We start from the raw sequence: 26,956 nt of genomic DNA, 5'->3' as shown, positions 1-26,956 counted from the left end.
AGTTAAAATTAATATTTTACCACTTCAAGTGACATGAAGAAAACTTACAACCATAGAGTTCTCTTTACTCTTCACTTTATGTTGTAATTATCATATGTATTAAACTTATAATCATGGAAAATCTCACCAGTAATGTTATAATTTTTGCTTTTGATAGTCATATATATTTTAAAGAATTTAAGAGGAGAAAATAACCTTTTCTATTCACCTAAATAATTACCATTTCTGTTGCTCATCCTGCATCCCTGAAGTTCCAAGTTTCCCTGCGGTATCGTTTCTCTTCCCTGTGAAGAACTTCCTTTAGAGTCTCTTTTAGAGCAGGTTTGCTGGCCGTGAGTCCATTCGGTTTTCCTTCATTTGAGAATATCTATTTCGTCTTCATAACTGAAGGATGTTTTTGCTGGATGTAGAATCTGGGTTGACAGCGCTCTTCGTTCAGTACTTTAAACATGGAGCTCGGCTGTCTTCTTGTCCTCCAGGCTTTCTGATGAGAAATCTGCATTTGTTTGAATTATTGTCCCCTGTGTGTAATGCTTTGTGATTCTCTGGCAGCTCTCAAGATTTCTCTCTTTATCTTTAGCTTTCAGTGGTTTGATTATGCTGCGTCTGGAGGTGGTTTTGAGTTTATCCTGTCTGGAGTTCACTGAGCTTCTTAAATCTTTAAATTGATCTCTTTCAAGTATTTGAGAAGTTTGCAGCCATTGTTTGTTCAAATATTGTTTTCTGCATTGATCTCTATCTCCTCTTCTTCCGGAATTCCGATGACACATACGTTAGACCTTTTTATTTTGTCCCCTGGGTCTCTAAGGCTCTGTTCATTTTTATAAATCTGATTTTTCCTGGCTGTTCAAGCTGGATAGTTTCTTTTGATCTGTTTTTAAGTTTACTGACTCTTTCCTCTGTCATCTCAATTCTGAACTCTTCCAATTAGCTTTTTGTTTCAGCAAGATCATGTCTGTCAGTTTTGAAGTTTTCACTTGGCTCTTTCTTATGGGTTATATTTTCTGCTAAGATGTTTGTCTTTCCATCCACTTCAAGACTGTTCACCTTTATTTCGTGGAACAAGGTTGTCATCGCCGTGTCAAAGTCTTTGGCTAACAATTCCTACATTTGTGTCATCTCGAGGTGTGCGTCTTTTGCCTTGCGGGTTGTTGAGATTTTTCTGTCTCCTTCTATCTCAAGTAATTTTGGATTACATCCTGGACATTTTAACTATTGCTCTGTGAGATGCTGGGTCCTATTACAATCTTCGGAGAGTGTTGATTTCTCTGTTTTGGCAGCAAGTTGGGCTAACTTCAGCCCGAAGTCCCACATGCCTTCTGTGGGCTGTGATTCCAAAGCCATTTCCATTTTCAAAAATTTGGCTGTGGAGTTTGGATCTTTCCTCTGTGTGCATCCCACCCCCTTCCTCTCCTTCTCCCCCTGCCCCTCCACTGCCCATGGGCCACCCTGGGACCGAGTGGGGATCTACAGCACAGTTTAGTTCTCGAAGCCTTTAGTATGTTTTTAGGATCAGTTCCATGTGTGCGTATCTTGGACATGGGCTCCATACGCAGCTGATGCAATTCCTCTTTCAAGCTTCCTCCTCTTAAAGATAGAAGGCCGAGGTTTTAGCTTCCTCATCACTTCTTGCACGCACTTCTGGTAACTGCATCTGCCTTTAGGGGAAGCAGTGAGAGGGAGGGGAGAGAAAAAAGCAAGGGGGGTGCCTCCCAGGCTCTTTCAACAACAAGGGCTCTCTTTCTTAGTTTCTGTGGTCAGGGAGAAGGATGTTTTCCTCTGTCCTAGTTTCTGTCCGGGTGAGCATGGCGGCCGCTAGAGCTGGGTTACCACTGCTGCCATGAGAGTGCGTCTTTGGGTCTTACCTCAGGGCAGAGCTGGGTAGGATTACAAAATAAAACCAGGGTTCTCCTTCTACTCTCTCTGTAGTTGTCCTCTGATCGGATAAGGAGGGTTTTTGCTGGAGCTTTTTCTTCCTGTGCCTGCTCTGCAGTTCTGGGGTTCAGGATGCTCTGAGTCTGAGCTGAGAGGTACGGGAGGAAACGAAACCAAACCAAACCATAAACCCACTGCCATACCTTCCATGAGCTTTGATTTCTCTCTCCAATCTGTCCGCTATTCCTTACTTTTCAGGGTCTTCCAATTGTTGCTTCATGTATATTTACTCATCTTAACCAGACCTGGGACTCCTACCTTGATATTTTCTTTTTTTAACACCTTTATTGGAGTATAATTGCTTTACTACCTTGATATTTTCAGTCCCACAAATTAGACATCATTGGTACTGTTTTATAAGCTCAGTATTACTTTTTTTTGTATTTTATTTTATTTTTTAAATTAAATTAAATTTTTTTAATACAGGTATTTTTTTTTATACCACCACCACTCCCCCCCCCCCCCATTTTCCCCCCTTGGTATCCATACATTTGTTCTCTACATCTGTGTATCTATTTCTGCCTTGCAAACTGGTTCATCTGTACCATTTTTCTAGATTCCACATATATGCATTAATATACGATATTTGTTTTTCCCTTTCTGACTTACTTCACTCTGAATGACAGTCGCTAGGTCCATCCACGTCTCTACAAATGACCCAGTTTCGTTCCTTTTTATGGCTGACTAATATTCCATTGTATATGTGTACCACATCTTCTTTATCCATTCTTCTGTCGATGGGCATTTAGGTTGCTTCTATGACCTGGCTATTGTAAATAGTGCTGCAATGAACATTGGGGTGCATGTGTCTTTTTGAATTATGTTTTTCTCTGGGTATATGCCCAGTAGTGGGATTGCTGGGTCATATGGTAGTTCTATTTTTAGTTCTTTAAGGAACCTCCATACTGTTCTCCATAGTGGCTGTATCAAATTACATTCCCACCAACAGTGCAAGAGGGTTCCCTTCTCTCCACACCCTCTCCAGCATTTGTTGTTTGTAGATTTTCTGATGATGCCCATTCTAACTGGTGTGAGGTGATACCTCATTGTAGTTTTGATTTGCATTTCTCTAATAATTAGTGATGTTGAGCAGCTCTTCATGTGCCTCTTGGCCATTAATGGAACAGGATAGAAAGCCCAGAGATAAACCCACGCACCTATGGTCAACTAATCTATGACAAAGTTGGCAAGGATATACAAGGGAGAAAAGACAGTCTCTTCAATAAGCGGTGCTGGGAAAACTGGACAGCTACATGTAAAAGAATGAAATTAGAACACTCCCGAACACCATACACAAAAATAAACTCAAAATGGATTAAAGACATAAGTGTAAGACCAGACACTATAAAACTCTTAGAGGAAAACATAGGAAGAACACTCTTTGACATAAGTCACAGCAAGATCTTTTTTGACCCACCTCCTAGAGTAATGGAAATAAAAATAAACAAATGGGACCTAATGAAACTTAAAAGTTTTTGCACAGCAAAGGAAACTATAAACAGGATGAAAAGACAACCCTCAGAATGGGAGAAAATATTTGCAAATGAATCAACAGAAAAAGGATTAATCTCCAAAATATATAAACAGCTCATGCAGCTCAATATTAAAAAAACAAACAACCCAATCAAAAAATGGGCAGAAGACCTAAATAGACATTTCTCCAAAGCTCTGTATTACTTCTGATTTACCTACATCCTTGCTTCTTTTTTCTCACCATTCCCTTTTGCACCTCAGACCTTACTTCCTTCTGTTACTTTTATTTTGTCTGGAAATGCGTTTATTTTGCTAGTGTTCTTGAAAATAATTTATCTGTGTAAATAATTCTAGGTTGACTTTTTTTCTTAACAGTTTAGAGATAACACTGCACTTTCTTCTGGGTTCCAGTGAGGAGGTAGCTGGCTCATTCTGTAGATACTGATTTTTCATTTTGCCTGCTATTAACATCTCCTCTTTGTCTTTGGTATTTTACAGTTAGACTAGAATGTTTATAATTGTGGACTTCTTTTTATTTATTATGCGTGCTTGGTGAATTTATTGGGCTTCCTGAAAGTTCATTGTCTTGTCAAATAGTGCTTATTTCCTATTTTCTCTAATCTCTCTTTCTGAAGTTCGTATTATTAGACACAGAAGAATTTTAAAAAAATTTTATTGGAGTATAGTTGATTTACAATGTTGTGTTAGTTTCAGGTGTACAGCAAGGTGAATCAGTTATCCATATACATATATCCACTCTTCTTTAGATTCTTTTCCCATATAGGCCATTACAGAGTATTGAGTAGTGTTCCCTGTGCTATACAGCAGTTAGACACATCAGACTTTTTTACTCTTTTACGTTTGACTTTTTTTCCCTTCATATTTTCCCTCCCTGTGCATCCATGCTGCATTCTGACAATGTCTTTGGACCTATCTTAAGCCAACCCACAAATTTTATCTCCAGCTGTATTTAATTTGCTGTTTCATGTACCCATTGACTCTTTTGTTTCAATTTTTCTATTTTACATTTGTAGAGTTTCTATTTGTTTTCTTCCCCCAAATCTGCCTGGTCAGTTTTACATTCTCTTGTTTCATCATCCTTCCAGTATCTTCTTTCATTTCTTTAAACCTATTGATTTAGGAACAATACCATCTAATACTAATAGCAGCAGTCTTTGAAGACCTAACTTTGCAGTTGTTTCTGTAGTTCTTTTGCTCATGATCACTTGTTTTCTTGTGTTTTTAAATTGGTATTTCATCTTACTTGGAACTTAATCTGTGGGAATTCTTTGAGACCTAGATGTAAGTGCCTTCCTCCAGAGGGGATCTGTGTTTACATCACTGGGTGCAGGTATGCTACCTATCGAGGGTCACTTTAAATGAAAATTTCAGCTTTGTATTTTTTAAGGCTCACAGGCATTGTGAATTCGGGCCTAAACCCTTGAGAGTGTGGGTGAGGGTTAGGGATGCTCTGAGGGAAGTTATTTTTCATGCTTTTCTCTAAGGCTATGGCTGAAGAATCAATCTCTACTACCTCCCCCTTCATGGCAGTTCTTTTTCTTCTGGCTCACTGTCAGAGGGTCAGTGATTTAGGGGTCTTGGCTTTATGCAGAGGTCTCGTCTGATCTCCATCCTGCTCTGGCCCAGGCTTTGCCTCTTGTCACCAGAGATTTGGAGGCTGGCTAAAGCCCAGGCTTTAGCTTTGGGCCCCTGGGGACTGGATGATGGATGCAAGGTATCTTCCAGGATACATTCATTTGCAACTTGCCTCCTATTCTTGCAATATTGTGATTGATAAGAAGTATATATATTTGGTCCTTTGGATGACCAAAACATATTTCTCATATATATGTGGTTTTCCTCCACAGTTCCTGACTCACAGTTCCCAAAACCCTTGGAAATTCCTGAGCCATGAGAGCAATAGGGAGCATCTTTTGTTATAATATTTGGTCTCTTGTCCTCAGTTCTTGAAATTGTTTCAGAGCCATAAAGGTGAAATGGGCATCTTGTTATTCATAACAAGCCCCTTTTCACCACAGCTGGGTTTATATTAATGAGGTGACTTTTAGAAAGCGCCACAGGATGGGGGCTGGTTGCCAGAGGAACGAACCATGACCTTACCCCCTGATTTCTGTGGCGAGCAGAGGGGTTGGAGGTTGAATTAATCACCAACCACCAAAATTTAACCATACCTATGTAATGAATGCTCCATAAAACCCCAAAAGGCTGGGGCTTGTAGGGCTTCTGGGTTGGTGAACATGTGGAGGTGGATGGGAGAGTGCTCCAAGAGAGCATGGGAGATACCTGCCCTTTCCCCTACCTTGCCCTGGCATCTTCTCCATCTGGCCATTCCTGAGTTATATATCTTTTTGTAATAAACTGGTGATCCAGGAAGCAAAATGTTTCTCTGAGTTCTGTGAGCCGATCTAGCAAATTAATCACACCTGAGGATGTTGGCGCCTCTGATCTATAGCTGATGGGTCAGGAGCCCAGGTGACAACCTGAACTTGTGATTGGCGTCTGAAGTGGTGGTATGGTGGGAGGAGTAGTCTTGCAGGACTGAGTCCTTACCCTGTGGAATCTGACCCTGTCTCGAAGTAGATAGTGTCAGAATTGAGTTATTCTCAGTTGGTGTCTGAACACCCTCACACCACACTCATTGGAATTGGGGTCAGAACCGTTTTTAACTTTACACCATGATTTTGAGAGGTTTATCCAGTGTTGATAGATGAACTGGAGTTCATTCATTTTAAATGCTGTTAAATATTTCAGTGTGAACATTTACCATGATCCACTTATTCATTCTCCTATTGATGGACATTTACGTTATTCTCAGTCTTTGACTATTGTAAATACTGCTGTAATAAACACTTTTTTCTATGTTTCTTTGGGTACGTGTGCAAGAGTTTCTCTAGTGTATATACCTAAAAGTGGAATTTCTGGGTCACAGAGTGTGTGCACTTTGAACTTTTGGAGATTATATTTAATTGTTCTCCAAGCAGTACCAAGACACGCTCCCACCACTGTTCACTTTGCCTCCAACATTTAAATTTTTACCAATCTGATGTGGGTGAAAATGACGATTTTCATTGACATGTCCTTGAGTGCTAGAGAGAAGAGCACGTCTCATGTTTCGCCCATTTTGGTTTTCTCTTCTGTGAACTGCCTCTTTGTATTGATCTTGTGAATATTGGAGACCAGGAGTAATCATTAGTTAGATCCAGTACACCTGTAACCTGCGCTCACTGCTCAAGCTCACTTTAACTGCTGCTGCAGAAGGTTTGCGGGTCTTCCAAGCTTCATGCAGCCTAAATAATAAAGATATTTGCCCAAGTTGTTTTTTTAGTAACTTGGAGTCAGCTGTGTCCAGTTCGAGCTTGAGCCAGATGAGACTAAGACTACTGACCCTCACCTGGGCATGCGTGAGTATCCACTCAGGGACCTTTAGATGCCAGAGGGCCCAGAACTCCACGATCAGAGCATGGTAACACCATCATTTTCTGAACATGTGTCCCATGAAGAAGCCACAGCTTAGTTGCACCTGTGAAGAAGGACAATTGCCTCACTTTTTCTTTTCTCCGATCACCTTATTACCTTTCCCTGTGCCCTCCATGCCTCAGCTTTATCCCATCAGTATCCTGTGCCCCTCCCCTTCCGGGAGACAGATTTGAGATCCATTCTCTCCTCTCCTGGCTTGGCCGCCTCGTGAATACAGTTTTTCTCTGCTGCAAACTTCGGCGTCTCAGTGTTTGGCCTGCTGCCTGTCCAGCGAATGAGCCAGGTTTGGTAACATAGTTTCCTATTTCTAAATTGGTTTGCCATTCATTAGATGTTTGAAATTTGAATTCTTTGTCAATCATATATGTTACAAATGTCCTTTTTCTGTCAGTGGCTTGTTATTTCCCTTTACTTTTGTACTATAGAAATTTAAATCTGACCTCAGATTCATCAAACCCTTTGTGTCTTTTTAAGAAATCCTGTCCTACTCTTTTTTTAAAAATTCATTTATTTTATTTATTTATTATTTTTGGCTGCGTTGGGTCTTCGTTGCTGCACACGGGCTTTCTCTAGTTGCGGCGAGTGGGGGCTACTCTTTGTTGCGGTGCGAGGGCTTCTCATTGCGGTGGCTTCTCTTGTTGCGGAGCACGGGCTCTAGGCACGTGGGCTTCAGTAGTTGTGGCTCACGGGCTCTAGAGCGCAGGCTCAGTAGTTGCGGCGCACGGGCTTAGTTGCTCCGCGGCATGTGGGATCTTCCCGGACTAGGGCTTGAACCCGGGTCCCCTGAATTGGCAGGTGGATTCTTAACCACTGCGCCACCAGGGAAGCCCCTGTCCTACTCTTAAGGTCATAAAGACAGCCTCCTGTATTTTATGTTAAAAACTACAAGTTTCCTTTTCATATTTAAGTTTTTCATCCAGTTAGAACTGTTTTTTGTGTAAGGTGTAAAGTTGGAATTTAAGTATTTCCAGATGGATAGCCACTTGTCCTTGCCATCCTTCCCCACTGAATTATAATGCCATCTCTCTAATATATAAAGTTTCCATTCCTAGGCTCTCTTCTCATTGCTCTATTTGTGCCAAAGCCACATTTTCTTAATTTCAATAACTTTTTAATTAGTATCAGTATGTGAGACCTGGTATGTGAAACCCTCATCTAATTTTGGATCTTCAAAATCTCATTTAGTCTAGGTGTTTTTCTCCTCCATTTGCATTTTAGAATCTGCCTATTTCCATGACAAAACCTTTTGGGATTTTTATTGGAATGGTATGCATTCATGGACTAATTTGAGGAGAATTGACATATTTATGATATTAAGTCTCCGTCCATGACCATGGTGTAAAATTAAATAAATTTCAATAGTTATACAAATTTTTCAAGAAGGTCTTACATATCTTTTGTTAGATTTATTCATTTATTTCCTATTAGCATATTGCTTGTTTTGTTAGATAACTGTACTTTAATTAATTCAGGTCGATTGCGGTATGATTTACATACAGCAGAATTTATCTTTTTTTAGGTATTACAGCTCAACGAGCTTTTAAAAGGTATAAGGTTCTGTAGCCACCATCACAATCAAGACACAGTATTCCACTACCCCGAGTTCCTTTATGTCCCTTTATAGTCAATCCTTTCCTCCCATTTCTAGCCTTTGGCAATCACTGCTCTGAATTCTGTCCCTATACTTTTGCTTTTTCCAGAACGTCATATAAATGGAATCATACAGTATGTAGCCTTAGTTTGGCTTCTTTCACTTAGCAAAATATTTTCGAGGTTTGTCCACATCATTACGTGTATTGGTTGTTGATTCCTTTTTACTGCTGAGTCGTATTCATTGTATGGAATGTACCATGACTTGTTGACCCACTCACCAGTTGATCAGTTGATGGACAATTTCTTCCCTCCGTTTTGGATGGTTATGAATAAAGTTGCTATGAATGCTGGTGTACAGATTTGCATGAGAACATGTTTTCATTTCCTGGGGTAAATACCTAGCAGTGGGATTGTTGGGTCATATGGTAATATGTATTTACATTTATAAGAAATTGTCAAAATGTTTTTCAAACTGGTTATGCCATTCTTCATCCCCATCAGTGAAGTGTGATGAGAGTTTTACTTCCTCTGCATCCTCACCAATTCTTGGTATTGTAGTGGTATCTCACTGTGGTTTTCTTCTGCATTTTCCTAATAAATAATAATTTTGAACTTCATTTCATGTGATTGTCATCTGTGTCTCTTCTTTGATGAAATATCTGTTCAAATCTTTTTCCAATTTTTAAAACTTGGGATTTTTGTTATTGAGAAGCCTTTACATGTTGTGTTGCAAGTTCTTTATCAGATGTGTGTTTTACAAGTGTTTTCTCCAGTCTGTAGGTGATCTTTTTATTTTCTTAATAATATCTTTTGAAAAGCAGAAGTTAATTTTGATAAAGTCCAGTTTGTCAATGTTTTTCTTTTATGGATCATGGTTTTGGTGTTGAATCTAAGAAATCTTTGCCTAACTCAAGGTCACAAAGATTTTCTATTTTTCCCTCTAAAAGTTTAATAGTCTAAGTTTTTACATTGTCTATAATCTATCTTAAGTTTTTAAAATATATAATGGAAACTATGGGTCAAGGTTCATTTTTATTTTTTTGCACGTGGATACCCAATTGTTTTAGCATCACTTGTTAAAAAGATTATTCTTAACTTATTTAATTACCTTGGCTCCTTTATGGAAAATCAACTGAATATACAGTCCCTTGGTGTCTGTGAAGGGGATTGGTTCCAGGACCCTCTGTGAATACAAAACTCCCAGGATGCTCAAGTCCCTTATATAAAATGGCATAGTATTTGCATATAAGCTACACAACCTTCTCATACAATTTAATTTTTAATTATCTTTTATTGAAACATAACTGACATACAATATTAGTTTCAGGTGTACTGCATAATGGTTTGACATTTGCATACATTATGAAATGATCACCATACGTCTAGTAACCGTTTATCTCCATGCAAAATTATTACAATATTATTGACATATTCCTTATGCTGTATATTACATGCCCATGACTTATTTATTTTGTAAGTGGAGGTTTGTACCTCTTAATCCCCTTCACCTATTTTGCCCCCACTCCCAACCTTCTCTTCTCTGGTAACCACCAATTTGTTTTTTGTATCGATGAGTGTTTCATTTTGTTGTTTTTTAGATTCCACATATAAGTGAGTTCATACAGTATTAGTCTTTCTCTGTCTGACCTATTTCACTTAGCATAATACCCTCTTCATGCATCCATATTGCCAAAAATGGCAAGATTTTATTTTGTTATGGCAGAGTAACACTCCATTGTTTAAATATACCACGTCTTCTTTATTCATTCATCTATTGATGGGCACTTAGGCTGCTTCCATCTCTTGGCTACTGTAAGTAATGCTGCAGAGAATATGGGGGTGCAGATATCGTTTCCAATTAGTGTTTTTGTTTTCCTCAGATAAATACCCGGAAGTGAAATTGCTGTGTCATATCCAGTTCCATTTTTAATATTTTGAGGAACCTCCACACTGTTTCTCACAGTGGCTGCACCAATTTACATTCTCACCAACAGTGCCCAAGAGTTCCCTTTTTCTCCATGTCCTCCCCAACACTTTTTTTTTTGTCTTCTTGAAGACAGCCATTCTGGCAGATATGACGTGTTAGTTCATTGTGGTTTTGATTTGCATTTCCCTGATTATTAGTGATGGTAAGCATTTTTTCATGTGTCTGGAGGCCATCAGTAGGTCTTTTTTGGAAAAATGTTTATTCAGGTCTCCTGCCCATAAAAAAATTTTTTTAATTGGGTTGTTTGATTTTTTGATGTTGAGTTACATGAGTTCTTTGTGTATTTGGATATTAACCCCTTATCAGATGTATCATTTGCAATTATCTTCTCCCCATTCAGTAGGAGATCTTTTTGTTTTATTGATAGTTTCCTTCACTGTTGAAAAGCTTTTTAGTTCAATGTAGTCCCATTTGTTTATTTTTGCTTTTGTTTCCTTTGCCTGAGGAGACAGATCCAAAAAATATATATATATTGCTAAGACTGATGTCAAAGAGTCTAATGTCTGTGTTTTCTTCTAGAAGTTTTATGGTTTCAGGTCTTTCATTTAAGTCTGTAATCCACTTTGTGTTTATTTTTGTATATGGTGTGAGAAAGTAGTCCAGTCTGATTCTTTAGCATGCTGCTGACCAGTTTTCCCATTACCATTTATTGCAAAGGCTGTCTTTTCCCCATTATATAGTCTTACCTCCTTTGTTATAGATTTATTGCCCATATAAGTGTGGGTTCATTTTGATCTCTATTCTCTTCCATTGATCTAGGTATCTGTTTTTGTGCCAGTACCATACTGTTTTGGGTACTGTAGCTTTATATTACAGTTTGAAATCAGGAAGTGTGATACCTCCAGCTTTGTTCTTACTCAAGATTGCTTTGGCTATTCGAGGGGTGTTGTGTTTCCATACAAATTTTAAAGTTATTTGTTCTAGTTTTGTGAAAAGTGTCCTGGGTATTTTGATAGGGATTGCACTGAATCTGTAGATTGCCTTGGGTAGTATGGTCATTTTAACAATATATTCTTCCATTCCGTGAGCACAGTATATCTTTATATTTGTTTGTGTCATCTTAAATTTCTCTTAAAGTTTTAAGAGTACAAGTCTTTTACCTCTTTAGTTAAATTTATTCCTAGGTACATTATTCTTTTTAATGCAATTGTAAATGGGATTGTTTTAATATATTTTTCTATTAGTTCATTTTTAGTATATAGAAATGCTATATTTCTTTATATTAATTTGGTATACTGCACTTCACTGAATTCATTTATTCTAGTAGGTTTTTTTGCTATCATCTTTGAGATTTTCTATATGTAGTATCATATCATCTGAAAACAGTGACAGTTTTACTATTTTCTTTCCAATTTGGATTTTTTGTCTTTCTCTACTGGCTCCTGTGGCCAGGATTTCCAATATATTGGGTTGGCCAAAAAGTCCGCTCGGGTTTTTGTAACATCTAATGGAAAAATCTGAGCGAACTTTTTGGCCAACCCAATACTATGTTGAAAAAACTTGGTAAGAGTGGGCATACTTGTCGTTTCTGATCTTAGAGGAAATGCATTTAGCTTTTCACCACTGAGTGAAAAAATTGGCTGTGGGTTTGTCATATATGTCCTTTATTATGTTGAGGTATATTCCCTCTGTAACTCACTCTGGAGACTTTTTATCATACATGAATGTTGAATATTGTCAAAAGATTTTCCTGCATCTATTGAGGTGAGCATATGATTTTTATTCTTCAATTTGTTAATGTGGTATATTACACATTGATTTGTTGATATTGAATCATCCTTACATCCCTGGAATAAATCCCACTTGATTTTTGTGTATGATCCTTTTAATGTATCATTGTGTTTGGTTTGCTAATATTTTGATGACTTTGCATCTATGTTCATCAGGGATATTGCTCTGGAATTTTCTTTTTTGTGGTTCATTTGTCTGGTTTTGGTATCAGGGTGATGCTGGGCTTCTATAATGAGTTCAGAAGCATTTCTTCCTCTTCAATTTTTGGGAATAATTTGAAAAAGATAGGTTTAACTCTTCCTAAATGTTTGTCAGAATCCACTTATGAAGCCATCTAGTCCTGAACTTGTGTTTGTTGGGAGAGTGTTTTTGCTTTTATTACTTATTCAATTTCATTACTGGTAATCTAGTCATGTTTTCTATTTCTTCCTGATTTACTTTCTAGCAATTTATCCATTTCCTCTAGGTAGTCCATTTTATTGACATAAGTTGTTCATAGTAATCTCTTTTATGGTGTCAGTTGTAACTTCTCTTTTATTTATGATTTTATTTATTTGGGCCCTCTTTTTTCCTTAAGGAGACTGGCTAATGTCTTATCAATTTTTTGTCTTTTCAAAAAACTAGCTGTCTTTTGTTCTTTTTTATTTTTTTAAAGTCTCAATTTCATTTACTTCTGCTCTGATCTTTATTTCTTTTATTCTACTAACTTTGAGTTTTGATGTTCTTCTTTTTTTAGTTCCTTTAGGTGTAAGGTTAAATTGTTTATTTGAGCTTTTTCTTGTTTTCTGAGGTAGGCTTGTATTGCTATAAACTTCCCTCTTAGAAGTGCTTTTGCTCTGTCCTGTGTATTTTGGATTGCTGTGTTTCCATTTTTATTTGTCTCCAGGTATTTTGTGATTACTCTTTGATATCATCAGTGACCTACTGTTTTGTAACCTATTGTTTACCCTCCCCGTGTTTGTTTTTTGTAGTTTTTTTCTTATAGTTGATTTCTAGTTTCATACCCTTGTGTTCAGAAAAGATGCTTGATATGATTTCAATCTTCTTAAATTTATTGAGACTTCTTTTGTGAGGTGTGAGGTGATATCTCATTGTGGTTTTTATTGCACTTCTCTGATTAGCTACGTAGAGCATCTTTTCATGTTCCTATTGGCCAGTGTATGTCTTCTTTGGAGATATGTCTGTTCAGGTCTTCTGCCCATTATTTAACAAACAACCTTCTGGCCAGGTTGCTTGTTTTTATGATACTGAGTTGTATGAGCTGTTGATATATTTTAGATATTAACCCCTTATCAGTCATGCCATTTGCAAATATTTTCCCCCATTCAGTAAGCTGTCTTTTTTTGTTGATGGTGGTTTACTTTGGTGTGCAAAAGCTTTTAAATTTAATTAGTCCCATTTGTTTATTTTTGTTTTTGTTTCCTTTGCCTCAGGAGACCGATCCAAAAAATATTGCTACAATTTATGTCAAAAAGTGTCCTACCGGGGCTTCCCTGGTGGCGCAGTGGTTGAGAGTCTGCCTGCTGATGCAGGGGACACGGGTTTGTGCCCCGGTCTGGGAAGATCCCACATGCCGCGGAGCGGCTGGGCCCGTGAGCCATGGCTGCTAAGCCTGCATGTCCGGAGCCTGTGCTCCGCAACGGGAGAGGCTGCAGCAGTGAGAGACCCGCGTACCGCAAAAAAAAAAAAAAAAAAAAAAGTGTCCTACCTATGTTTTCTTCTGGGAGTTTTATAGTTTCAGGTCTTACATATAGGTCTTTAGCCCATTTTGAGTTTATTTTTGTAAATGGTATGATAAATTGTTCTAGTTTTATTCTTTTGCGTGCAGCTGTCCAGTTTTCCCAGTAAAATTATTGAACAGACTGTCTTCTCTCCATTGTATACTCTTGCCTCCTTTGTCACAGATTAGTTGACCATAATTGCGTGGGTTTACTTATGAGCTCTCTATTCTGTTCCATTGATCAGTGTGTATGTTTTTGGGCCAGTACCATGCTGTTTTGACTACTTTAGCTTTGAAGTATAGTCTGAAGTCAGAGGGTGTAATACATCCAGCTTTCTTCTTTTTCTTCAAGATTGCTTTAGCAACTTGGGGTCTTCTGTGGTTCCATATAAATTTTAGGATTCTTTTTTCTAGCTCTGTGGGAAATGTCATGGGTATTTTGATAAGGATTGCATTAAATCTGTAGATTGCCTTGCTATTATGGACATATTAACAATATTCTTCCAGTATATGAACATGGGATATCTTCCCATTTCTTTGTATCACCTTCTATATCCTTTATCTGTGTTTCATAGTTTTCAGAGTATAGGTCTTTCAACTCCTTGGTTAATTTTATTCCACCTATTCTTTTTGATGTGATTTTAAACAGACTTGTTTTCTTGCTTTCTCTTTCTGATAGTTCATTATCAGTGTATAGGAAAGCAACAGATTTCTGAATATTAATCTTGTGTTCCACAACATTATTGAATTTATTTATTAGTTCTAATAGTTTTTTGGAGACTTTAGGGTTTTCTATATATAGTATCATGTCATATGCAAATAAGTGACAGTTTTATTTCTTCCCTTACAATTTGGATGCCTTTAAAAAAATTTTTTTTAATTGAAGTATAGTTGAATTGCAGTGTTGTGTTAATTACTGCTGTATAGCAAAGTGACTCAGTTATACATATATATACATTCTTTTTCATGTTTTTTCCATTATGGTTTATCAGAGGATAGTGAATATAGTTCCCTGTGCTATACGGTAGGACCTTGTTTACCCATTCTGTATATACCAGTTTGCATCTGCTAATTCCAAACTGCCAATCCAACCCTTTCCTACCCCTTGGCAACCACCAGTCTATTCTCTATGTCCCTGATTCTATTTCTGTTTCATAAATAGGTTCACTTGTGTCATATTTTAGATTCCACATATAAGTGATATCATATGGTATTTGTCTTTCTCTTTCTGACTTACTTCACTTAGTATGATAATCTCTAGTTGTGGATGCCTTTTCTTTTTCTTGTCTGATTACTATGGCTAGGATTTCCAACATTATGTTAAATATAAGTGGCAAGTGTGGGCATCCTCCTCTTTTCTTAATTTTAAAAGAAAAGCTTTCAGCTTTTTACCACTGAGTAGGATGTTAGCTGTAGTTTTCTCATAAATGGCTTTTATTATGTTGAGATATGTTCCCTCTATACCAACTTTGAGAGATTTTATATGAATGGATGTTGAATTTTGTCACATTTTTTTCTTCGTCTATTGAGATGATCATGTAATTTTTATCCTTCCCTTTTTTTAAAAAAAAATAGTGTAATGTATCGCATTGATTTTTTGTAGGTATTGAGCCACCCTTGCATCCCTGGCATAAATCTCACTTGATCATGGTGTATCCTTTTTATATATTGTTGAATTTGGCTTGCTAATATTTTGTTGAGGAGTTTTGCACCTATATCAATCAGAGATATTGTCCTGTAATTTTCTTTTGTAGTGTCTTTTTCTGATTTTGGTATCAGGGAAATAGTGGCCTCATAGAATGAATTTGGGAGTGTTCCCTCCTCTTCAATTTTTGGGAACAGTTTGAGAAGGATAAGAATTAGCTCTTCTTTATATGTCTGGTAGAATTTCCCTGTGAAGCTGTCTGGTTCTGGACTTTTGTTTGATGGGATTTTTTTTTTAATTACAAACTCAATTTCACTACAAACTCAGTTTCATTACTAGTGATTGTTCTGTTCAGATTGTCTATTTCTTCCTGATTCAGTCTTGGGAGGTTGTATGTTTCTAGAAATTTGTCCATTTCTTCTAGGTTGTCCAATTTGTGGGCCTATAACTGTTCATAGTATTCACTTACAATTTTTTTTTGTATCTCTGTGATATTGGTTGTTATTTCTCCTCTTTCATTTCTTATTTTGTTTATTAGGTCCTCTCTTTTTCTTGATGAGCCTGGGTAAAGGCTTATCAATTTTGTTTGTCTTTCAGAAAAAAACACCTCTTGGTTTCATCTTTTCTTTTCTTTTCTTTTTTTTTTTGGTCTCTATTTCCTCTCTGGTCTTTATTTCCTTCTTTCTGCTGACTTTGGGCTATGTTTGTTCTTATTATAATTCCTTTGGATGGTAAGTTAGGTTGTTTGAGAGTTTGCTTGTTTCTTTTTTTTTTTTGCAGTACACGGGTCTCTCACTGTTGTGGCCTTCTCCCGTTGCGGAGCACAGGCTCCGGACACACAGGCTCAGCAGCCATGGCTCACAGGCCCAGCCGCTGCGGCATATGGGATCTTCCCGGACCAGGGCACAAACCTGTGTCCCCTGCATCAGCAGGCAGACTCTCAACCACTGCGCCACCAGGGAAGCCCCTGCTTGTTTCCTGAGGTAGGCCTGCAAAGCTATAAACTTTCTTTTTAGAACTGCTTTTGCTGCAACCCATAGATTATGGAAAGTTGTATTTCCCTTTTCATTTGTCTGGAGGTATTTTCTGGTTTCCCCTTTGATTTCTTCATCAACCCATTTTTTTGTTCTGTTTTGTTTTGTGGCATGTTGGTTAGTCTCCATGTGTTTGTGCTTTTCCCATTTTTCTTCCTGTAGTTGTTTTCTAGTTTCATACCTTTGTGGTTGGAAAAAATGCTGGATGTAATTTTTATCCTCTTAAATTTGTTGACCTTTTTTTGTGGCCTAGAGTGTGATCTACCCTGGAGAATGTTTCATGTGCACTTGAAAAGAATGTGTATTCTGCTATTTGGGGATGGAATGTCCAATAGATATTTATGAAGTCTAACTGGTGTAAGGTGTCATTTAAGACCATTGTTTCCTTATTGATTTTTCTGTTTGGACAGAATGTCCATTGATGTGAGGTGTTAAAGTCTCCTACTATTATTGTATTTTCAATATCTCCCCTTATGTTTGTTAATATTTGCATTATATAATTAGGTGCTCTTGTATTATGTGGATATATGTTAATGAGTGTTATATTCTCTTGTATTGATCCCTTTATCACTATATAATGCCCTTCTTTGTCTTTTGTTATAGACTTTGTTTTAAAATTTATTTTGTCTGAGTATTGCTACCCTACCTTCATGTCATTTCCATTTGCTTGAAATACACTTTTTCCATTCCCTCACTCTCAGTCTGTGTGTTTTCAGCTCTGAAGTGTGTCTCTTGTAAAGAGTGTATAGATGAGTCTTTTTAAATCTAATCAGCCACTCTGTCTTTTTATTGGAGCATTTAGTCCATTGATATTTAAAGTGATTTTTTTTTTTTTTTTTTTTTTTTTGTGGTACACTGGCCTCTCACTGCTGTGGCCTCTCCCGTTGCGGAGCACAGGCTCCGGACGCGCAGGCTCAGAGGCCATGGCTCACGAGACCAGCAGCTCCACGGCATGTGGGATCTTCCTGGACTGGGGCACGAACCCGTGTCCCCTGCATTGGCAGGCGGACTCTCAATCACTGCGCCACCAGGGAAGCCCTAAAGTGATTTTTGATATGTATTACTTATCGCCATTTGTTACTTGTTTTCTGGTTGTTTTTGTAGTTCTTCTCTGTTCTTCTTTTTGTTTCTTCCCCCTTTGGTTTGGTTTTCTTTAGTGGTGTGGTTGTGTTACCTTCTCTCTAGTTTTATATATCTATTGTAGATTTTTGACTTGTGGTTACTGCAGGGTTCATATATGCTGACCTATAACTATATTTACTTGTTTTAAACTGGTAGTCATTTAAGTTCAAATGAATTCTAAAAGATCTACGTTTTAAAAATCCCCCCACCCACATTTTGTTTTTGGTGTCATATTTTATATCTTCATGTTTAGCTCTTTACTGTTTATTGTACTTATAGTTGATTTTACAATGTTTTTTCCTTTAATCTTTGTACTAGCTTATGTAAGTGATTGATCCTCAGCCTTTACTAGCTAGATTTTTCCATTTTTATAGATACTTCTTGTTATAGCCTTTTCTTTTCCACTTAGAGAAGATCCTTTAACATTTCTTTTAGGGTAGGTTTACTATCAATGAACTTTTATAGTTTTTTGCTGTCTGAAACGTTTTTTAAAATCTCTCCTTTGATAATCTTTCTGTATAGATATCCTAGTTAGCAGGTTTTTTCCTTTCAGCACTTTAAATATATCATGCTACTTCCTTCTAGCCTGCAAAATGTCTGCAGAAAAATCAGCTGATAGCCTTATAGGGATTCCTTGTATTTTAGTCTTTGTTTTTCCTGTTGCTGCCTTTAGAGTTCTCTTTAATTTTGCCATTTTAATTATGATATATCTTGGTATGGGTCTGTTTGGGTTCATCTTGTTTGGGACCGTTTGTTCTTCCTGTACCTTGTTCTCTATTTCCTTCTTCAAATTTGGGAAGTTTTCAGCCATAATTTCATCAAATATATTTTTGACCTCTTTCTCTCTTCTCCTTCTGGGAGCCCTATAATGTGAATGTTGGTACACTTGTTGTTGTCCCATAGGCTCTTTAACTGCTCTCATTTTAAAATTTTGTTTTCCTTTTTGCTGTTCTGATTGGGTGGTTTCCATTATTCTATCTTCCAGGTCACTTATGCATTCTTCTGTATCACCTAATATGTGTTAATTCCTTCTAGTGTGTTTTTCATTTCAATTATTCCTCAATTCTGACTGGTTCTTTTTTATATTCTCTAGTTCCTTGTTAAAATTCTCACTGTTTTCATCTATTCTTTTCCTTAATTCAGTTAGCATTCTTATTAATAATGCTTTGAACTCTTTATCTGGTAAAGTGTTGCATTAGTTGTCTTTTCAGGGTTTCTCTCTCTCTCTTCTTTAATTGAAACAAATTCCTCTGTCTTATTTTACTTAACTTTCTCTGTCTTTATGAACTTGCCTGAAACAGTTATCTATTGCAATCTTGAAGGAGTGTCCTTGTGTTGGAATATTCCTGTACAGTCTGCACGTACTCAGTGGCTTTGGTGGGAGAGCTGCATCTGACATGAGCACAAGTCACATTTTCACCAGGGTGTGCTTGCAACTATCACCTTGGTAGAAAGTGGGACTGAAGATAGCGGGGCTAGAGCCTGATCCAGATGTGAGCCAGGGCTTCTTTTCTGCTCATGGTCCAACACCACCCTATTAGGGGCAGGAGTGTGCCCCAAGTTGCTGGAGCAGAAGCCCTGAAGGTTGGTACGAGCTGGCCCTGTTCCCTCTAAGTGTGTGCTCTCTCTCCTCTCAGCACTACTAGCACCCTTGCCCAGAGTGTGGCAGTACTGGAACTAGAGGGCCTGGAGCGGGTGCTCAGAATGGATCTGGGCATGAGCTGTGGCAACCCTGGGCCCAGTCATAGTCCCAGACCGATTCTGATGTGCTGCCTCTGTAAGCCCCAGTCATGGCTGCCCTTGACCCATTCAGATGCTGTCCTGGTTCTGGGTTGGCTCTGCCTCTCACACCTGAGCACTCCCCTCGGCCACTGCAGCCTTCACTCTAGTGAAGCTGCACCATGTAGCAAGCAGGACTGGTGCAGACATTCACCTCAGGCTGGAGCCCACTCTGGGGTGGCCACGGGAAACTGGCTAGAGTCCCGTGTATTGATAGTCTCAATGTGCTTTCTCTGCCTTGTTTTGGGAGCAAGCAAGTGTGTATGCATTCTTCACAAGAGGAGTCTAAGTTTCGTACAGCCCTACAGCCCACCTGTAGTCACACTGATTTTCTAAGTAGCTAAGAAGACTTGTCTTCCCAGTGTTGGTCCCCAGGGCTGGGGTGCCCAATATGTGGCTTGAACCATTCACTCCCCTGCGTGGATCCCCCTCCTCTTTTGTGTCCCCTCCCAGGGACACAGGTCCCGACATGATAGCTTCTCTTCCCTTCCTACCCAATTCTGTGTGGATGTTTCTTACAGCTTTGGTTATATAAGAGTCTTTCTGCCAGTCTCCAGTTAGTTTTTGGTGAGAACTTCTCCCCATGTAGATGTAGTTTTGACGTGTTTGTGGAAGGTGAGTTCTGCATCCTACTCCACCATCTTGATGTCAGTCTTCCCTTTTATGTTTACTAATGTTTGCTTTATGTATTTAGATGCTTCTGTGTTGGGTGCATATGTATGTACAACTGTTATATATTCTTGTTGGATTGATCCCTTTATCATGATGTAATATTATCTCTTGTTACAGTTTTTGTTCTAAAGTTTATTTTGCCTGATACAAGTATTGCTACCCTAGCTTTCTTTTTGTTTCCATTTGCATGGAATATCTTTTTCTATCCCCTTACTTTCAATCTGTTTGTGTCTTTAGATCTGAAGTGCGTCTCTTGTAGGTGACATATATAGGGGTCTTGGCTTTTATCCATTCAGCCACTCGTGATTAGAGCGTTTAGTACATTGACATTTAAAGTAAATGTTGATAGGTATGCACTTATTGCCATTTTGTTCATTGTTTTCTGGTTATTTTTGTAGTTCTTTTTTGTTCCTTTCTTCTTTTGCTCTCTTCCCTTGTGATTTTATGACTCTCTTTAGTGTTTATGTTTGGATTCCTTGATCTTTTTGTGTGTGTTATCTATTATTGATTTTTGGTTTGTGGTTACCTTGAGGTTCATATATAACAACATGTGTATGTATGATTTATTTTAAATTGATCTCTTAAGTTTGAGTGTATTCTAACAATCCTACATTTTATACTCCCCCCCTCAATGTTTAATATTGTTGACATCATATCTTACACATTTTGTATATCCCTTAACTACTTATTGTGGATATAAATGATTTTACTACTTCTGTTTTTAACCTTCCTTCTAGCTTTGTAAGTGGTTTACCTACTCCCTTTACTGTATGTTTGCCTTTACCAGTAAGATATTATAATTTTCATCTTTTTAATTGTGATTTTTTTCCTTTTTTTCTTTTTTCTTTTTTTTTTTTTTTGCTTAGAGAAATCCCTTGTTAACATTGGTAAAGTTAGTTTCATGGTGCTGAACTCTTTTATCAATAGCTTTTGCTTGTCTGTAAGACTCTTATCTCTCCTTCAAATCTGAATGATAACCGTGCTGGGTAGAGTATTCTTGGTTGTAGAATTTTTCCTTTCATCCTTTTGAATGTATCATGCCACTCCCTTCTGGCCTGCAAAGTTTCTGCTGAAAAGTCAGCTGATAGCCTAATGAGAGTTCCCTTGTATGTAACTAGCTGCTTTTCTCTTGCCATTCTTTTTCTTTTTAAAATAAATTTATTTATTTTATTTACTTATTTTTGGCTGCTTGGGTCTTCATTCCTGCATGTGGGCTTTCTCTAGTTGTGTCGAGCGGGGACTACTCTTTTTTTTTTTTTTTTGTGGTACGTGCTCTGCTGCATGTGGGATCCTCCTGGACCGGGGCACGAACCCGCGTCCCCTGCATCAGCAGGCGGACTCTCAAGCACTGCGCCACCAGGGAAGCCCGGGGACTACTCTTCATTGTGGTATGCGGGCTTCTCATTGCGGTGGCTTCTCTTGTTGCAGAGCACGGGCTCTAGGTGCGTGGGCTTCAGTAGTTGTGGCTCACAGGCTCTAGAGCGCAGGCTCAGTAGTTGTGGTGCACAGGCTTAGTTGCTCCGCGGCACATGGGATCTTCCCAGACCAGGGTTCAGACCCATGTCTGCTGCACTGGCAGGCGGATTCTTAACCACTGCACCACCAGGGAAGCCCCATCTTTTGCCATTCTTAAGATCCTCTCTTTAATTTTTGCCATTTTCATCATAATGTGTCTCGGTGTGGACTTCTTTGGTCTTGTTTGGGACTCTGTGCTTCCTGGGCCTGGATGTCTGTTTCCTTTACCAGATTACGAAAGTTTTCAGCTATTATGTCTTCAAATAAGTTCTCTGTCCTGATCTCTCTCTCTTCTCCTGGGACCCTCTATAATGGGAATGGTAGTGTACTTGACAATGTCCTAGAGGTCTCTTAAACTGTCTTCATTTAAAATGTTTTTTTTCTGGGAATTCCCTGGCAGTCCAGTGTTAGGATTCCACACTTCCATTGCAGGGGGCATGGGTTCCATCCCTGGTCAGAGAACTAAGATCCTGCAAGCTTCAGAGAGAGAGGGAGGGAGAGAAAGAGAGAGAGAGAGTGTGTGAGAGTGAGTGAGAGAGAGAGAGAGAGAGAGAGAGAAAGAGGAAAAGAAAAGAAAGGTTTTTTCTTTCTTTTCTTTTTTGTTCATCTTGGGTGGTTTCCACTACTCTGTCTTCTAGATTGCTGACTCATTCCTCTGTATCATCAAATCTATTGATTCCTTCTAGTGTATTCTTTATTTCAGTTATTGTATTCTTCAGCTCTGTTTGGTTCTTTTTTTAAATTTTTATTTTATTTTTGGCTGCATTGGGTCTTCATTTTTGCATGTGGGCTTTCTCTAGTTGCGGCGAGCGGGGGCTACTCTTCACTGCGGTGTGCAGGCTTCTCGTTGCGGTGGCTTCTCTTGTTGCAGAGCACGGGCTCTAGGTGCTCAGGCTTCAGTAGTTGTGGCACGAGGGCTCAGTAGTTGTGGCTCATGAGCTCTAGAGCTCAGGCTCAGTAGTTGTGGTGCACGGGCTTAGTTGCTCCGCAGCATGTGGGATCTTCCCAGACCAGGGATCGAACCCATGTCCCTCACATTGCAAAGCGGATTCTTAACCACTGTGCCACCAGGGAAGCCCTGTTTGGTTCTTTATATTTTCTAACTCTTGTTGAAATTCTCATGGTGTTCATCCATTCTTCTCCCAAGTTCAGTGAACATCTTTATGATCATTACCGTGAATGCTTTCAGGTAGATTGCCTATCTCCACTTCATTTAGTTCTTTTTCTGAGGTTAAGTCTTGTTCCTTCATTTGTAACACTTTATCTCCTCATTTTGCCCCATTCTCTGTGTTTATTTCTGTGTATTATGTAAGTCAGTCACCATTTCCAATCTTGGAGAAGTGGCCCTATGTAGGAGATGTTCTATGGGGCCCAGGAGGGTGCTCCCCTCTGGTCACCAGAGCTGTATGCTCTAGGGGTGCCTCCTATGTGTGCAGCATGGGCGCTCCCACTACAGCAGGACTGACTACTATGGGTGTGCCGGTAGGTGGGGTTGGCCCCTGGCCCAGCTGGCTACAAGGCCATGCCCTGTGTGGTGGCTGTGGGCCCACTGGAGGGTGGGGTAGACTTCCACTCTGGTTGGCTGTGCAGCCTGGGGTGGGGCATGAGGCTGCTGCTGGCCTATTCCCATTGGTGGGCAGGGCCTTGTCCCCAGCGCTACTAGGCTAGAGGGAGGATTCCAAAATGGTGCTTACCAGTGCAGGTGTTATCATGGTAGAGTGAGCTCCAAAAATGGCTGTTGCCAGCATCTCTGTCCCCAGGGGGAGCCCAGTTGCCTTCTGCCTCTCTAGGCTGCTCTCCAATATCAGCAAGTGAGACCGACCCAGGCTCCTCTCAAGCTACTGCCTCTCTGCTGGGACTCAGAGTGTGTGAGGTTTTCCATTTGCCCTCTAATAGCCCTCTTGCTCTCCTGAACATAAGCCCCACTGGTCTTCAAAGCCAGATGTTCTGGGGTCTTGTCTTCCCAGTGCAGGACGTCTGGGATTGGGGAGCTTGATGTGGGGCTTGGACCTCTTACTCCTTGGAGAGAATCTCTAGGATTGTGATATTCCTCCCGTTTGTGGGTTGCCAACCCGGGGGAGTGGGTCCTGACTATACTGCATTTCTGCCCCTCCCATCCATCTCATTGTGGTTCCTTCTTTGTCTAGTTGTGGGAAATCTTTTCTGCTAGTCTTCAGGTCATTCTCATAGATAGTGGCTCGGTAGGTACTTTTAATGTTGGTGTATTTGTGGGAAGAGGTGAATTCAGGGTCTTCCTTCTCCACTGTCTTGGCCACCTCCCCCCATATACTTTTTTTTTTAAACATCTTTATTGGAATATAATTGCTGTACAATGGTGTGTTAGTTTCTGCTTTATAACAAAATGAATCAGCTATACATATACATATGTTCCCATATCTCTCCCCTCTTGTATCTCCCTCCCTCCCATCCTCCCTATCCTACCCCTCTAGGTGGTCACAGAGCACTGAGCTGATCTCCCTGTGCTATGTAGCTGCTTCCCACTAGCGATCGGTTTTACATTTGGTAGTGTATATATGTCCATGCCACTCTCTCACTTTGTCCCAGCTTACCCTTCCCCCTCCTCGTGTCCTCAAGTCCATTCTCTAGTAGGTCTGTGTCTTTATTCCCGTCCTGCCCCTAGGTTCTTCATGACCTTTTTTTTTTTTTTCAGATTCCATATGTATGTGTTAGCATATGGTATTTGTTTTTCTCTTTCTGACTTACTTCACTCTGTATGACAGACTCTAGGTCCATCCACCTCAGTACAAATAACTCAATTTCGTTCCTTTTTATGGCTGAGTAATATTCCATTGTATATATGTGCCACATCTTTATCCATTCATCTGTCGATGGACACTTAGGTTGCTTCCATGTCCTGGCTATTGTAAATAAAGCTGCAATGAACATTGCGGTACATGACTCTTTTTGAATTATGGTTTTCTCAGGGTATATGCTCAGTAGTGGGATTGCTGGGTCGTATGGTAGTTCTATTTTTAGTTTTTTAAGGAACAACATTAAACGCACCATGCTAATTATAGGGGTCCCAGAAGAAGAAGAGAAAAAGAAAGGGACTGAGAAAATATTTGAAGAGATTATAGTCGAAAACTTCCCTAATATGGGGAAGGAAATTGTTAATCAAGCCCAGGAAGCACAGAGAGTCCCATACAGGATAAATCCAAGGAGAAGCACACCAAGACACATAATAATCAAGCTATCAAAAATTAAATACAAAGAAAAAATATTAAAAGCAGCAAGGGAAAAATAACAACATACAAGGGAATCCCCATAAGGTTAACAGCTGATCTTTCAGCAGAAACTCTGCAAGCCAGAAGGGAGTGGCAGGACATATTTAAAGTGATGAAAGGGAAAAACCTACAACCAAGATTACTCTACCCAGAAAGGATCTCATTCAGATTCAATGAAGAAATTAAAACCTTTACGGACAAGCAAAAGCTAAGAAAATTCAGCACCACCAAACCAGCTTTACAACAAATGCTAAAGGAACTTCTCTAGGCAGGAAACACAAGAGAAGGAAAAGACCTACAATAACAAACCCTCCTGTATACTTTAAATCATCTCTAGATTACTTATAAAACCTCATACAATGTAAATGCTATATAAATCGTTGCCGGCATGTAGCTAATTCAACTTTTGCTTTTTGAAATTTTCTGAAAATTTTTTTCCAAGTATCTTTGATCCACAGTTAGTTGAATCTGCAGATGCAGAGGGCCGACTGTATATGTGAGTGTGTGTGTGTGTGTGTGTGTGTGTGTACACACACACACGTGTGGGCCTCTATTTCCAGACTCTATTCTTTTCCATTGATCTACATCTGTTCTTCACCCCCATACCTTACTGGCTTGATTACTTTAGCTTTATATAAGTTCTGAATTCAATAGTATAAGTCTCCAACTTTGTTCTTTTTCAAAATTGTTTTGGCTTTTCCAAGTACTTTTGTTTTTCCATATAAGTTTTAAAATCAGCGGGGCAGTTTCTACAATGCAGCCTGCTGGCATATCAATTAAGAATGCTTTGATGCTTTTGATCCATTTGGTAGAATTAATCTCACAACAATGAGCCTTCTGATCTATAAACATGGTGTATCTCTCCATTTACTTAGAACTTTGATTTCTCTTTGCGATGTTTTGCATATAGTTCCTGTCCCTGTCTAGGGTGCTGCCCGGGCTCTAAGGAGGCACCGACATGCCTGCACCTCGTTTGTTCTCAGGTATCTCAACTTAAGCTTTTATTGGCCCCTTGTCACCCCTTCCTTGGAACATGCTGCTGTCCGTCTTCCATCTCGGTGAATGGCATCTCCCCCTACTTAGTTGTTCAAGCTGGATACCTGGGCTTCACCACTGAAACCATCCTGATCCCATCTTCCCACAGCCAGAAACAACTCTGCCTCCAAAACACATTTTGAATCCATCCGCTTCTTTCCATCTACATTTTACCATCCTTGACTCAGACACCCCATCTCCCGCCTGGATTATGCAATAGCTCCCTAATTGTTCTTACTTCTACTCTTGCTCCCTCCCTCTCATGCAAGTGTTCTCTACCCAGAACCAGACTGATGTTTTTATAATGTAAATCTGATCATCTTACTTCTCTGCTTAAAACTGAACAAGGGTGACTACTACCCTTACAATAAAACCCAAATCCCTTTTTATGGGCTTTGCCTACTGCTCTCACTCAACTTGTTTCATGACCTTCCTTGGGCCTTGCCAACACCAAGCTCTTTTTAACATTGGGGGCTTTGGACATATCTTTTCCTGCCTGGAATGGTGTCCCCACAATCTTTGCCTAGAGAACTCCCACTCATGTTCAGGTTTTATTTTAAATGCCATCTTGCAAATCAAAACCACGATGAGATACCACCTTACGCCTGTCCAAATGACTGTCACCAAAAAGACAACAAATAACAAGTGTTAAAGATGTGGGGAAAAGGGAACACTTGTGCACTGTTGGTGGAAATGTAAATCGGTGCAGCCACTGTGGAAACATTATGGAGGTTCCTCAAAAAATTAAAAACTGCCATATGATATAGGAATTTTTTACTTCTTGGTATTTACCCAAAGAAAATAAAAACATTAATTTGAAAAAATATACCCACCCCAATGTTCACTGCAGCATTATTTACAGTAGCCAAGATCCGGAAGCAACCTAAATGCTCATCAATAGATGAATGGAGGGCTTCCCTGGTGGCGCAGTGGTTGAGAGTCTGCCTGCGATGCAGGGGACACAGGTTCGTG

Source organism: Phocoena phocoena, chromosome 15 (assembly GCF_963924675.1).
Source record: "Phocoena phocoena chromosome 15, mPhoPho1.1, whole genome shotgun sequence".
Taxonomy (NCBI): Eukaryota; Metazoa; Chordata; class Mammalia; order Artiodactyla; family Phocoenidae; genus Phocoena; species Phocoena phocoena.
Note: the sequence above shows the minus strand (reverse complement) of the source record.